Source organism: Mesoplodon mirus, assembly GCF_964341445.2.
Source record: "Mesoplodon mirus genome assembly, chromosome: 10".
NCBI lineage: Eukaryota > Metazoa > Chordata > Mammalia > Artiodactyla > Ziphiidae > Mesoplodon > Mesoplodon mirus.
In genome coordinates this window covers 69,424,804-69,439,857 of record NC_138986.1, presented here as the reverse complement: position 1 = coordinate 69,439,857, position 15,054 = coordinate 69,424,804, and the positions used below count along the sequence as shown (strand labels likewise).

The window sequence follows — 15,054 nt, the reverse complement described above, 5'->3', positions numbered from 1 at the left end:
ACAAGACCAAGAGAATGGCCCCACAGTTCACCAGTGCACATGTCTTCAGCTCAAGTGACCAATAGACAGCTGTTCACCCAGCCCATCCACCGTGTCTGGGGGGAGAGCCACAGAATAGACACATGGTAGCTGGGAGCCCACCCTGTGGAAGGGGAAGTTTGGGGATCCTTCTCAGAGGATGAGAGAGACCCAGGAGGCACTTTTTGTCACCATAAGTAGTGACAAAGCCTGTATGCTGTAAAAAAGACAACTCTCCAAATGAAATATGTACCCTATTGCCAAGTCAGTAGCAGGCAAGTGCAACAAAAATGGAAAACAAGCTTGTCGTTTTCTTTGATTTCTTCTGAATCTGAAGCTCCTGTAAATACTTTCTGTTCTTTTAGAAGGTTTATAAATGATATTTAATGGAAGTCAAATTTGGTCTGCAGCATATTTTGTTCATTCAACTTTTCCCCATTATCTTGGGAACAAGATAATGTTCCCTAATGAACATCCCCTATTCCAGAGCACCAGCACAGCATCCTTTCCATCCATCTGGGAAATGAGCACAATATAAACCAGAGCAAATAGACTATCTGCTTTCTGATAGCAAGCATGATTTCAGGAGTTTCTCTGAGCCCGTGTCTTATGACTTCACCACATTTTCCTACACTTTCTGGAGGTCCAGCAAAGAGTCAGTTTTCCCTGGCAGTCTTGTTGGGGCAAACAATATCTCTTGCTGGCACCACTGCTTATTTTCTACAGAGCGATTGAGAGGGACTATACACCCATGCAGATTATTTTCCCACCTGCACTTACCCATCATGGAACCTTAAGCAAAGCCTCCTCTGTGTCAACTTGTCACCTACAAAATCTAGATGTAAAATATCTGCTCTTGCTGGTACTCGATATGTTGGTTATCAAGATCAAATGAGTCCAGGTCTACATGTGGTAGCACCTTGAAAACAGTAGAATGTTCTGTACATGAAAAGAAATGGAACTTCTCTCACAGATGCTTGGTAGTGAGATCAATTGGCACAGGTTATTTTGTGCCCATTGTCGTAGTACAGAAGTAAAATCCCACTCTGTAAACATAGATGAGCCTGTGGAGAATCGTTCCTCTGCTACCCCAACCTGCTGCTGCCCCTTGCAGTATCCCAGAGGCTTTTCCTCTCAGCCTTCCTCTTTACATACAAACACTTGAATAAGTCCATCAGAAGGAGGTGGAAGGTATGAGAACTTAACCAAGTTTGGTTCTCCCAGAAAAAGCCTCCAGAAAGCTTGCCAGTGGGTTCAAAGATGATTTGTCACACTGGTCTGGTTTAGAAGTCCTTTGGCTCACCCGCTTTCTGATATCCCTTCCATAATTTTCTCCTAAGTTTATCATTATGGTCTTCTCTGATTTCCTTTGAATTTTTTTTTAACAGATCATGCATTCCCATGCTTGAAATTACTCCCAAATGTCAAGAGGACTCTTACAAAATGCCAAAACAGCCCATCTTCAAATTATGTTCTGGATGTAGTAACTTTTGCCCTAATTTTCAATTATTATACTTGAAACTTCCATTACTTCAATATTTTGTTTTGATAAATGTCAAATCTACAGAAAAATTAAAAGACTAGTACAATGAGCATGGGTATATCCTTCTGGATTCTTCAACTGTTAACACTGTCCCACATTTATTTGCCTTCTGTCTCAAAATATCTCTCCCCCTCTGCTCGAGTATGCATATTCGTATACATCTGTATGTGTGCATATATACACACACATATGTATAGGTTGAACTATTTGAGGTCATAAGATGTTCTGGGCTCATCTTGGGCTTTCTCTACAACCAATTTGGAATCATCCATTTCTCCAAGGAGTACTGGTTTCTTTTAATGGAGAATTGTACTTAGAAACCACAGTCTGGGCTCTAGGTATACTTGATACTAAGGTGTCATTGCTTCTAGGCCTTTTTAGTGAACAAAACTAAGAAAACAGTTTTAAGAGTTCCTATCGTTGATGTTTCCAACTCAAATCCAGCACCCCTGAGTTCTTTCTCACCATCTCTTATTTCATATTTGTATCTTCCTTCTTCTACAAATGAGAACGCTTGTTTCCACCTACATCAGTGTATTTAATCATGTGTTCTATTCTGCCGTACACACAAAATAGTTTCAGAATTACTGTATCCATACTACTGCTAGCAATAAAACTTCTAAGTAAAGGTCAAGATTTCTTTGCCGTTCTTTCTTTCCTTAGGAAAAAAAAGAACTGCAAAAAAGTTCCTTAATATTATAGAGTATGTGTCACTATATTATCAGTTTGATTATGTACCTGTGTTTATATTTACATTCAATTCTACAATTTTCTTTTTCCATTGCTCTTCAATTATTTTTGAACACATAAAATATTTACAAAGTTCAAAAGTCCATCTCCTCACTTTCACTCTGTGTGTGTCTTTTGCCCTAAAGTGAGTTTCTTATAGGCAACATATTGAAGGGTCTTGTTTTTTTATCCAATCAGACACTCTCTGTCTTTTGATCAGAGCCTTTAGTCAATTAACATTTCTAGTAATTTTTTTTGCTCTATTTACATTTATTGATTCAGGGTCCAATTATGCACCAAACACTGCACAGGCACAGCTATGGGCTGCAGACGCGAAGCAACATGAACACACACACACTTAGATTCCACCTCTATCGAACGATTTGACTCATGCCGAAACAGGCGGAGGGAGAGACGACACAGGACTCTGCCCAGAAACTAAACTGGCAGAGATGTCAAGTTAGCAAACTGTTGAAAGTCACCCTTCTCCAAAAAGGCACTTCTCAGTGTTATAAAAGTGCTTCAAACCTGAATGTGAACCCTGTGCCTGGCTTATAATTTCTTCAAGAAAGGAAAAACTGCAAAGAATTGTAGCTGAGTATAAGTATCAATTTTCCATGCAACATAAGCAAGAATTTATTTGAAATACCTTACGTTATGAACTGAAATCAACTTGGCAAACTACAGTTATCCTGAAGTTTTATTCCATGAATTCAAATCGGCCTACTCCTGAAGGCTCCCCGTCCCAATTCCCCAGGATGGCTTTTCTACAATGATTTCAAGCATAGCACTGCCCGAGAACCTTTGGGTCGTGACCATGTGGGCCAGATGCACTTGGTGGAAGAAATCAGCAGCAACTAAGCCTCAACTGTGACAACTCGAATAATAAGCACAATACATGGAATATTCTCCTGAGAGGCCTCCACAGTCATATACTCCACTTGCCAACAATCACCTAATTTTTCCACGTGGTTTTAAGACTTTAGTGCCTTGATTCTGTTAAAAATGTCAGCGAACACTAAATCAGACCCAGTGTTTTCACGTAAGCAAGTTAGAGGGCTAGTCTCTGGAAATCGAGAGATGTAGTTAGTTAACACTACTACTGTGTTTCTAAGTGCTTGGTTTTATGGGTGGATTCCAGGGCTATTTCAACACCAATTAAATCAAACATGCTTTCATAAAATTGTCATTTAAAAGGATTTTGAAACTAAGTGATGGAAGAGAACCACTGGAGATAAGAGGGGGATGGCATGGGATGAGGGGTGGGGGGAAATGCAAAGGAGAAACTTCAGGAGGGCAGAGTACAGCGGGCACTACACCCCCGGGACGCCCAGTCACGCGTGCATGTCTAATGAGGTTAACCTGATTTGCCTATAAGACAGACTGATCATCAGAATTCTTAAACTCGGGTGTCAATCACATGACAAAATTGTAAACTTTAAAACAAGGAAGATTTGTGAAGTGGAAGGCAGGTAGTGGATCTTCCAATTATTATGCTTGCATTTCAAACTCCTGTTATAGACTTTTCAAGTAAGCATGCACGTTCCCGAAGCCGTGGTACTTGGCTAAGTACACGAGCACCCCAGTTGCACACTACCCGTCTCTCTGCCGACAGAAGCTACAGTTGCAGATCCCGCGACAAGGTGGGCAGTGCCAGCTTGGGTCTAGCAGAGCATCCCTGACTTCTTCACTGTAACGGTTTCAAAGGCAGGGCCCACAGAACTGGCCTCGAACGCCCCAGCACTCTGGGTTTCTGCAGTTTGTCTTGGTATCCATAGTTTTCTGGCGGCACTGATGACAAGTTGATCCCAATGAACGGTTATAGATCTTCTCTTGAGAGTTGTTGCAGATGTTGTCCAATTCTTCCTCCGTGATTTCGTCCACTGGGCGAATTATATGGGGAAGGGTCATGGATCTGGGGCAACGACTTGGGGCATGTCATCTTCGTTCATGTAGCCGGCCACGGGCTTCCTGTTTCTCACCAACATGTACTTATCCTCCTCCTCCTCATCCTCCTCGTCCTTCTCCTCCTCCGTGGGCAGGGCACTGTGCGACCCAAGGACCCGAGACCTTGACCTGGTGAGAGGACGAGCTCTCCGCTCAGGGTTTCTCCTGCAGGAGACACCTGAGAATGTGCGCCTTCGGGGTGTCTTTGGACGTGAACTGGAGCCTGGCAGGGAATGCCTTCCAGGGAAGGAGCCAGGAAAGCTTTCTAATTCTGACATGAGTTTTGCAAGCATTGCTTTGTTTTGCTTTATATTTAAAGCCCTTTTCTCCAAAAAATTCATGCCACTTTCATCTTCTGAATCAGAATTGCAATCGGTCACAGAATTCTCTGAGGGTTCGGGGGGCACTGCTTTCTCGTTGGCTGCTCCCTTGGTGTTTCGAGTTGGAAACTTCATGGCCACCCGGAGAGGTCCGGAACTTCTGCCCTGACTGCGGGTCCGACAGCCCGTGTGGTCTGCCTGCAGCCTCTAGTCAATCAGAACGAGTGAGGCATTAATGACTTGCTGATTGTTGCACAGTCATTCCATCTTGAGAAACCGCAAAACGATTCATCATCAGAGTCGGCATGAAAAATACTGGCCAGTTCGTTAGTGACATCTGGCCTTGGTTTCTGTAAAAATCCACAATGGTCTAACACATCTTGCACCTCACTTTCTGAAAAGCCGCAGAAAGATTCATTATCAGAGTCCTCATAAAAAACATTTGCCAGTTCTTCACTGATCTCTGACCTGAATTTAGGTTTTGTGTTTGCAAAATTATCAGAAGCAAAGCTGTCACAACTGTCATCAGAGGATGACGAGGTTTCCATGGAAATCAGCTTGACATACCTGAATTTCTTAAAGTTCTTCTTTGCTCTGCGATCCTTTTGCTTCTTTTCTGGCTGAGGATTCCGCCTCCTACTTGAGGTAGAAAAAATATGGAACTTCTCGCCTAGTTTCCACCAACAAACATCTCTGCGGTTTCATCTATTCTCAGTTTTACCTCCTTATCTTCTTTTGTTCGAGACTGTTTTTCTGTCTGTGGTTTAGATCAGTCATTTCTAGTAATTATTGATGGGTTTGTACCTATTGCCATTTTATTCCATGTTTTCCAGTTGTTTTTTTGTAGTCCTTCTTTTTGTTTCTCCCTCTGCAGTTTGATGATTTTCTTTTGTAGTATGCTTGGGTTCCTTTTGGTTTTTATGTATCTGTTGTAGGTTTTTGATTTGTGGTTACCATGGAGTTCACGTATATTGACACATAATTACATCTACTTGATTTAAACTGATAGTCATTTAAGTTCAAACACATTCTAAAAGACTTACATATTTTGCTCCCCCTTGCCACATTTCATGTTTTTGATGTCTTATTTTATATCTTCATACTTATCCCTTTACGGTTAATTGTAGTTATAGTTGCTTTTACAATTTTTTTGTCTTTTAATCTATTGAAGTGATAAAGTGCTTATTTACCTGATCTTCAGTCTTTACATTGCCTTTCCTATTGGGATTTTCCCCCTCCTATAGATCTTTATTTCTTTTCCATTTAGAGAAGACCCTTCAAATTTCTTTTAGAGTAGGTTTAGTGTTGATGAATTCTTTTAGTTTTTACTTGTCTGAAAACTTGTTTATCTCTCCTTGTGTTCTAAATGATAATCTTGTCGGGTAGAGTACCCTAGGTTGCACATTTTTCCCTTTCAGGACTTTAAATATATCATGTCACTCCCTTCTGGCCTGTGAAGTTTCTGTGGAGAAATCAGCTGATAGCCTTATGGGGATTCCTTTGTATATGACTCTTTGTTTTTCTCTTGCTGCCTTTAGAATTCTCTCTTTATCTTTAACTTTTGACATTTTGATTATGATATGTCTTGGTGTGGGTCTGTTTGGGTTCATCTTGTTTGGGACCCTCCGTATTTCCTGTACTTGGATATTAGTTTCCTTCTTTAGGTTGGGGAAGTTTTCAGCCATAATTTCTTCAAATACATTTTCAATCCTCTTCTCTCTCTCTTCTCCTTCTGGAACCTCTTTAATGTGAATTTTGGCACGTTTAATGTTATCCCATAGATCTCGTATGCCGCTTTCATTTTTTTTTATTTGTCTTTCTGTCTGCTGTTCTGTTTGGGTGATTTCCATTATTTTATCTTTCAGATCACTTATGAATTCTGTGTCATTAGTCTACTATTCATTGCTTCTAGAGTGCTTTTTATCTCACATATTGAATTATCTTTTTTTTTTTTTTTCGGTACTCGGGTCTCTCACTTCTATGGCCTCTCCCGCTGTGGAGCACAGGCTCCGGACGCGCAGGCTCAGCGGCCATGGCTCATGGGCCCAGCCGCTCCGCGGCATGTGGGATCTTCCCAGACCAGGGCACAAACCCACGTCCCCTGCATCGGCAGGCGGACTCTCAACCACTGCGCCACCAGGGAAGCCCCGAATTATCTATTTTTGATTGGGTCTTCTTTATACTTCCTAGTTCCTTGTTAAAAAGATCTGTGTTTAGACCAATTCCCTTCCCTAATTCACTTCGCATTTTTATTACCAATGTTTTGAATTCTTTATCTGACAGATTGCTTATTTCTGTTTCATTATTTTTTCAGGGGTTTTCTCATGCTCTTTCAATTAACAGTAGTTCCTCTTCCTTTTCATTTTACTTAACTTTCTCTGTCTCTATGAATTTAGATGAAACATATGAATTGTGGTCTTGAAGCGGTGTTCTTATGTGGACTATGTAGACTGCATTTGCCCAGTCCCTTTGGTGGGAGTGCTGGATTTGATATGGACACCAGTCACATTTTTCCTCAGGGTGTGGTAACCACTATCACCTTGGTAGGGGCTGTAGCTGGTGATGGAGGAGCTAGAGCTGGCTCTAGGTGTGAGGCAGGACTTCCTCTCTGTTCAGTGGCCATCACTGCCCTGTCCTGGGTGGGGTCTACTCCCAAGTTACTGGAGCAGAAGCCCTGAGGGTCCGGCTCAAGCTGGCTCTGTTCTCTTTAATGGTGTGTTTTTCTTTCTCCCTGCACTGAGACCTTTGCCCAAAAAGAGGGGGGTGCTAAAGAAAGTGGGGCTCATGTGCTTACAGAGGTCCGATGTGCTGCCTGTGTAGATGTCTGTGGCTCTGCTCAGATGCAGCCCACAGTTGCATCTTTTGCACTGTTGTCGTCGCCCCAGATCTAGTGCTAGGCAGTGGCATGGAGTGGGCGGGGCTGGAGCTTTTGCTCAGCCTGGGCTGGGGCACACAGTGAGGCAATGGTGGGGATTCCAGCAGCCACGCTGCTATCAAAAGTCTGGGCTGTTTCTGGGGTGCTTTTCGAGTAAGCACCAACAATGGCCATCACTGCCCCACCTGGGCTACACCCAGGGACCCCAGGTTGCTTCTGCATCCCTAGGTTGTAGGTTGAGTCTTTTCCCAGGTCCTGGCAGCCCTAGATCCACCGGCATGGAGTAGCAGGGATGGGTTGTTCACTCAGCTTGGACCAGGGAGCACAGCGAGGTGGCAGCTGCTAGGGCAGACCTCTCTTCACCCAGCCTAGAGGCAACCAGCAGCAGTGCACTCCTTTATGAGTGGAGGCTAAGCTTCAGCCTTTCTACCTGTCCCGGCAGTTCTCCAAGCAGCCAAGGGGGCTGGTCTTCTACATGTAGGACCCCAGGACTGGGATGCCCAGTGTGTGGCTCAACCCTCTCACTCCCCAGGGCGAATGCCTGGCTGTGTGATCTCCCTTTTCCTCTTAGTTCCCTCCCAGGGTCACAGGTCCCAACCAGATGGTTTCCTTCCCATCCTACCTGATTACATGTGTATCTTTCTTAGAGCCCTGATTATATAGGAGTCCATCTCCCAGTTTCCAGTTAATTTCCCATGAAAACTGTTCCACATGTAGATGTATTTCTGATGTGTTCATGGGGGAAGGTGAACTCCACATCCTCTTACTCCATCATCTTGATCTCCCTCCTCTGGCCTTAGACCTGTATCTGGATTTTGAATCAACATTATAAAGGCTTTTCCCTGGCCTATAAAGAAATTGACCTATATTTTCTTCTATTCTTGTATAGTATTTTTACATTTAGAACTGTAATTAATTAGGAACTTTGGTATGGATCTAATTTTATCTTTTTTCAAATTGCTATCCAGTTGCCCCAACACCATTTAATTTACAAGTCATCGTTATTCCAGTAATGTTAGAGGCAGGCCGCTTTTATCATAATCACAATTTCCACTTGCACTTGAATCTACTTGGGGAGTTTCTGTTCTGTCCCATTGATCTATCTGTCTATTCATGCACTAATATAAATGTGATACCTTTTCAACTGGGTTCACACAACAGCCACTCCTTCTGCCCTTCGTTCTTGGAAGGGGTGCAGGGAGGGGGTACCATCAGGCCCAGTATCTCACAGTCTAAAGACTTGGAAAAGTGTTTGTGGTGGACAGACGCTAAGGTGATCCCAGTGATTCTGCCCTCTGGTATTCACACTTTTATAGATTCTCCTCCCCTTGAATGTGAGTGAGACCTGTGGCTTGCTTCTAATCAATGAAATACAGCAAAGTTGATGGGATGTCATTCCCTTACATTACCTAAGACTGTCTTGCTAGCAGATGAACTCTTACTCTTCTGCTGGCCTTGAAGAAGCAGACAGCTCTGTTGTGAACTGTGGGGCGGAGCACAGGACAAAGAACTGTGGGTGGCCTCTGGGAACCAAAGGCAGCCTCTGACCAACAACCAGCAAAAAACAAACAAACCTGAAGCTCGCTCTCTCTCTCTCTCTCTCTCTCTCTCCATTGTGGGCTTTAAAGAGGCAAGCTGCCATGAATCCTACAGCCATAAGGAAATTAATTTTGCCAATAATCCAAGGAACCTTGAACGTGAATCTTTCTGCATTCGGGTCTGTGATGAAAACCGAGTCCTGGTGGACACCCTGATTGCAGACTTGTAAGACCTTAAGCCAAGTTCTCAGCTAAGTCATGCTCAGACTTCTGATCACAGAAACTGAGATAATAAACAGGGGTGGCTTTAGGCTGCTAAATGTGTGGTAGTTTATTACACGGGAAGGAACAACTAATAATACAGTGCTCAGGCTTAAATCTAAAATAGCATTTTAAGTAATACAGTCCTAAGTGCGTATGAGTGTGTGTAGGCTTGAGTAAGAGAAAGTGTGTGTGTGAAGAATGAAACACATTTAAAAATTAGATACGTTTTTAAAAACATGGGGTTTTTTAGTGTTTAAAATTTATTTTTCATTGGATTGTCATTACAGTTATGGATATTACATAATTCTCAAAACAATTTGAACTCATTGTAACTATTGGTAGTTACTAAACATGAAACAATAATTATAACAGCAAATCTTAATAAAATAGATGTGAGAGCTTTGTACCTTTGTGAAAAGTAATTTTACTGACATCAATTTTTTGAATTGTTCCATTTTTTTGGTGCCCTGAATATTTTTACATCTGGGTGCAAAGCACCACAGTAATATAGCTGTTTTCTTCTGGGAGACACAATTTGACACACAAATCGACATTATAAGAGTATATGTGGGGCTTCCCTGGTGGCGCAGTGGTTGAGAGTCCGCCTGCCGATGCAGGGGACACGGGTTCGTGCCCCGGTCCGGGAGTATCCCACATGCTGCAGAGCGGCTGGGCCTGTGAGCCATGGCTGCTGAGCCTGCGCGTCCGGAGCCTGTGCTCCGCAACGGGAGAGGCCACAACAGTGAGAGGCCCGCGTACCGCAAAAAAAAAAAAAAAAAAAAAAAAAAAGTATATGTGGATGACAAAGTCTGAATATTGATTCCTTTAAAAATGTGTGTGATTTTTTTTTAAATATGATTTTTTAAATATTCCTTTAAAAGTACCCTACTATTAGGATATTTTCCTACCCAGTTTTAAGACCAGTGCTATATAAAATACAACCTTCCAACATAAAATGGACCTGCCAATTCAGGAAAAGCCTGTGGTTTTCCAGCTATGCCTGTGACAGAGTGGAAGAGTCTATAAAAACATGTTTTTCAGTCAGAGAGAGCTTGGGTGCTACTTGCTCAGCCTAGGGCCTTGTTACGTTATTTACTTTTTTTGAGCTTTATTTTCTTTTTCTGTGAAAAAAAGAACACCACCACCAACCTTAGAGTTTTATGAGAGTTGCATATGCAACTCTTATTTGGCCAGGCTGGTATATGCATATGCTTATTTGCCAGGCTGGAAGACTATAATGTTAGATTTGCGCTTATCTGTTTGTTTGACTCCTTATTGGTATTCACGGGGTTCCATGGCTGAGTTCCATCACATGCCAGCCTTGTTGTTAAGCATATAAAACAACCATTGTTGAAACCGCTGGTCTCCAGATACCCAACAACAAGGCTGAGACTCTGAGACAGCTTAGTAAAATCTATCCAACAGAATTGAGAAGGCTTGGGAGCAGATGTTTGGGGGCATTTTAAAACAACTTCAGGCACCAGTCCAGGGGGAATTTTTGTTCAAGTGGAACTGGCATTGTGGGATTTTTTCAAAAACAATAAGCAGTCCACCATTGTTCAAAGATGATTATTTCCTGCCTTCTGAGGCGATTACTTGAGCAATGTCTTTCAAATAATCCTGATCTAAGAATTTTTCACTTGAACCTTTGAAAAAAAGCAAGAAAAAATATCTCTTTTACTCTTAATAGTTGTGTAGAACAACCTCTAATGATTAGGGTATTTGGAAGTTTCTTTTTATGATAGATGCTGGCTACGACCATCTGTGTTTTTGTGAAACATTGTTAGAATTAAATCCCCAAATTCAAGATGAGCTTTCCCTTACTGTCACTTTTCTTCCTACCTCTTGAATCTTCAAGGACTCTCCATGGATAGCTCAGCCCCAGCTTCTCAGGCCTGTGACACTGGAGAAAAAGCACAGTGTGGTCTGTCTCACATCAGTTGATCTGAAGGTTTAATTCTTTCCATTTGTTTTACAATTTCTTTTTTTTTTTTTTTGCGGTACGCGGGCCTCTCACTGTTGTGGCCTCTCCCGTTGCGGAGCACAGTCTCTGGACGCGCAGGCTCAGCGGCCATGGCTCACGGGCCCAGCTGCTCCACGGCATATCCTCCCGGACCGGGGCATGAACCCGTGTCCCCTGCACCGGCAGGCGGACTCCCAACCACTGCGCCACCAGAGAAGCCCTACAATTTCTTATAAAATAAATTATTTTCCCAGTGGGAAAAAAAAAAGAAAGACTTACAGGCATTTGCATGGAAAGATTTCGAAGATGTATTGTTAAATGGAAAAAAAGCATGTCATGGAATGAAGACTAATATGCAAAACCAGATCCCACAAGCATGGAGAAGCATGGTCAAAAGTCTGCAGGGTGCATGATGGTTACACTGGGCACCCATGGAAAGGGAGTGGAGTGGGGAGGGGTCAGGGGGCCTGTTGCCTTTAGTTATGTCTATTTCTGTATTATTTAACTTTTTTACATTTAGGCCCTATTGACTCATTGTTTCATTTCTTAAATTGTTTTCAACTGAAAAAGCACATGCAGCACTTGATCAGTAGAGGCACTTATCACTGACAAGCCTATGTTTAAATGTCAGCCCCTCGAAATCACCTTCCTTGATCATATTCTATCTAAAGGACCCTCTCTTCCTTCACTCTGTCCCTGCTTCCCTCATCGCCCTCAAAACACTTGCCACAATCCAAAATTAAATTGTATCGATGTTTATTGGCCTCTCTCCCGACAAGAATGCAGGTTTTGTGATGGTCAAGTCTCATCAATCTTGTTCAACTTTGATTCTCCAGTGAGAACCTGGAAGAGAACTGGGCATAGAGTAGACGGTCAGTGAATATTTGAATAAATACTGGAATGAATGAGACAGGTGCCCATTTACCCTGTGTTCTCAGCTGCACAACTCCCGAGGGGCAGGAGCTGCAAGGGAAAGTAGCAGCTTTCCCAAGTTCTGTATCTGCTTCCAAAATACCCCTCTCTTCTTTGTTACAGACACTTGTTTCAAGAGATTCAGAGAAAATTTGCCCCATGAAGGATCCCAGCAGTCACAGTATTTTTACAATTATTCGCAAACTTCCTGCATGTTGCCCCTAAAGTGTAATGTACATAAATATTTGCAGTTTTATGTTATAACTGTATTCAGTAATAAATATGCATAAATATGTGGTCTAAGCAATAAACACAAAGATCACCATCAGCATAGCAAGATGCTCTCAATGTGAGAGACATGAGAAAATGTGATACACTCATTTAGTGATAGAGCAGAATCGTTGGCATATTTAAATGGTTTCTTCCTTCCTCTGCCTTTGTATTTTTTTTCCAAGCATGGGTAGTCAGATCTGACTAAGTTAAATGAGGACATGGTAGGATTACACTGTATCACTTTGACTTCTCTTTACAACAATGATAAATTACAGTTGGAACAAAAGGCTTCAAAGTGTCTTAAATTCTCTTAAAATAGTGATTCACAGTACTGAAGAACTAAATGAAAACTTCAGCAAAAGAAACCTTTACAAATAACAAATATTTATTAATTTTGGTATCCTTATATTTTTTAATGCTCTGTGATTAGGAAGAATTATTTCATTTATAAGAATGACGACTTTCTCATAAAATTGTAACTGATCATTTAAAATTAACAAATGAAACAATATAGTACCATTAAAAGAAATGAAAAGGAACATCGTCAGAAACATATTCTCCAGATTTACTGTGTTCCATCCACTCCTGGACTGTGTTGCCCTGGCTGTTGCTTCAGAGCCAAATCTGCTCAATTAATATCACCTTCTGCCTCATTTCCATTGCGTCTGTAAGTCAAGTTCCCCATCACTGCCCCACTCTGTGCCCCATATGAAGCCCTCCAGACCAACCTTGCCTTGAGGGACTCAGCATCCTGGGCTTCCTACCCCTGTCAGGGGAGCTGTCCAAGGTGCTCCTCCTTCAATCCTGGGACATGCTCACTGCTGCTCTGGCCCAACGTGGGACTAGAGCTGGCTGACCTCTGATGCTAGGCAGTTCTGAGTCTCCTCACCTTCTACGTAAAGCTCCCTGTCTGATAACAAGGCTCTCATTCCTGGCATGGAGTCTATCCCACTCCATCTTCTATGAGTCCCACTCCAGGGAGTCTCAGTTCAGTGATACGCAACTGAAAGCATTTGCATTCCTTAGTGCAGTAGTCCTCAGACTTGACTGCATATTTTATTCATCTGGGAAATTTTTTTTTTTAATATCAGTGTCTGGCCCTACCCCCATAGATTCTGACTTAGGAGTTTTGGGATGGGTTATAGTCATTAGCATTTTGTACAAGTTTCCCAGACGGTTCTAATGTACGTGCAGCCAGGGTTGAGGACCACTGGCCTAGAAGGCATCACGCTTCATCCCAGGCTCACCTTCCCAGGCAATGCCAACAGCCAGGTCAGTCCATCTAGGGGTTCCTAGCGTGTGTACGTACACACACACACACAAACCAGGCTAGGTATAAGTAAATAATTCAAGGAATGATTACAAATAGGAGCAGAGACAAAGTACACCCACCATGCTGTGTCTGAATTCCTGACCCACAGAATCCAGGAGCATGATAAAACAGTTGTTGCTATATACCATTCTGTTTGGGAGGTTTTGTTACATAGCAATAGATAATTGGAACGGCAAGTTACATAACTTTTCTAAGGTTTGCTTTGATCGTTTTCTAAGGTTTTGAAAAGTTGTGTGGAAAATTAAAATTAATGTATATAATTTACCTGGCACAAAATAAGTGCTCAATAAATGATATCCATTCATGATAGTGATGATCATTTATTTTCATTAACTGTTGTTTCTTTGAGGCCTGGCTGCTGCCACTGCTTCATAGATGCCCTTCACATTTGAAGATGCATAAAAATGTGAACAAAAAGTTCTATATAACGAATGCTCTTTCAAAGCTAACCATGCAAAAGGACCAGCCCCTTGGTTTGAGGTGACACCAGTCATTTGCCCAACAATTTAATCATAAGTTACTTTTTCGATTCATGTTTTTCTGAGCAATTTAACAAATATTTATGAAACAGTGTGCTATGTACAGTGACACAGAAGATAGAATCCTTGCCCAAAGGAGTTAATAGTCTTAATAATAATTAAGGAAACAAAATCATCAAATAGGCCTAAGAGAGCTTCTAAAATATCCCTTCATTTTATACTTGAGGAAATCGAAGTCTGGAAAAGTTAATCAAGCTGCCCGGGACCACACATTATTGGCAGCAGACATGAGGCTAGAACCCAGGACTTATTATTTCCAGTAATTTATTCATTCCTTCCTTCAAGATACATTTGTTGAGCACTTCCTATGCTCCAGTCACTGGGGACTCCAAGATGAATAGGAAACACTCTTGCTGACAAGGAGTCCACAGTCTGATGGGAGGTACAGGCACAAAAGCAGATAAGTACAGAGCTCAAGAGAAGAGCTACAGGGTTGAAAGGTGGCCTGGGAGCAGAGAGGGGGCTGCCCACCTTTGCTGGGGAAAGATTCAGAAAGGAGATGACATTTGAGCTGAGTTTTGAAGGTTGAGTAGGAGTTTGCCAGGCAGAGAAAAGGCATGCCAGGTAAGAATAACCAATTTTGTGATGCCTTAGAGATATGACTATGCATTTTTATTAAACCAGAGTTTCAGGAACTCAGCTCCATGGACATATTCTTTTTTTTTAAATTATTTATTATTTTATGTTTATTTTTCGTTGCATTGGGTCTTCGTTGCTGCGTGTGGGCTTTCTCTAGTTGTGGCTCGTGGGCTCAGTAGTTGTGGCGCACGGGCTCAGTCGCTCCGCAGCCTGTGGGATCC

General features: G+C 42.2%; 1 pseudogene across 1 annotated transcript; it reads right to left on the bottom strand.

Annotated features, from left to right (window-relative positions):
• Nucleotides 1–3,781: 3,781 nt before the first annotated feature.
• Nucleotides 3,782–13,320, bottom strand: LOC309811197 (cell division cycle-associated protein 7-like; annotated as a pseudogene). The gene is made up of 3 exons: nt 13,272–13,320; nt 4,817–5,227; nt 3,782–4,764 (listed from the first exon to the last, which is right to left on the bottom strand). The product of its transcript is annotated as a cell division cycle-associated protein 7-like (transcript).
• Between the last annotated feature and the right edge of the window lie 1,734 nt (nt 13,321–15,054).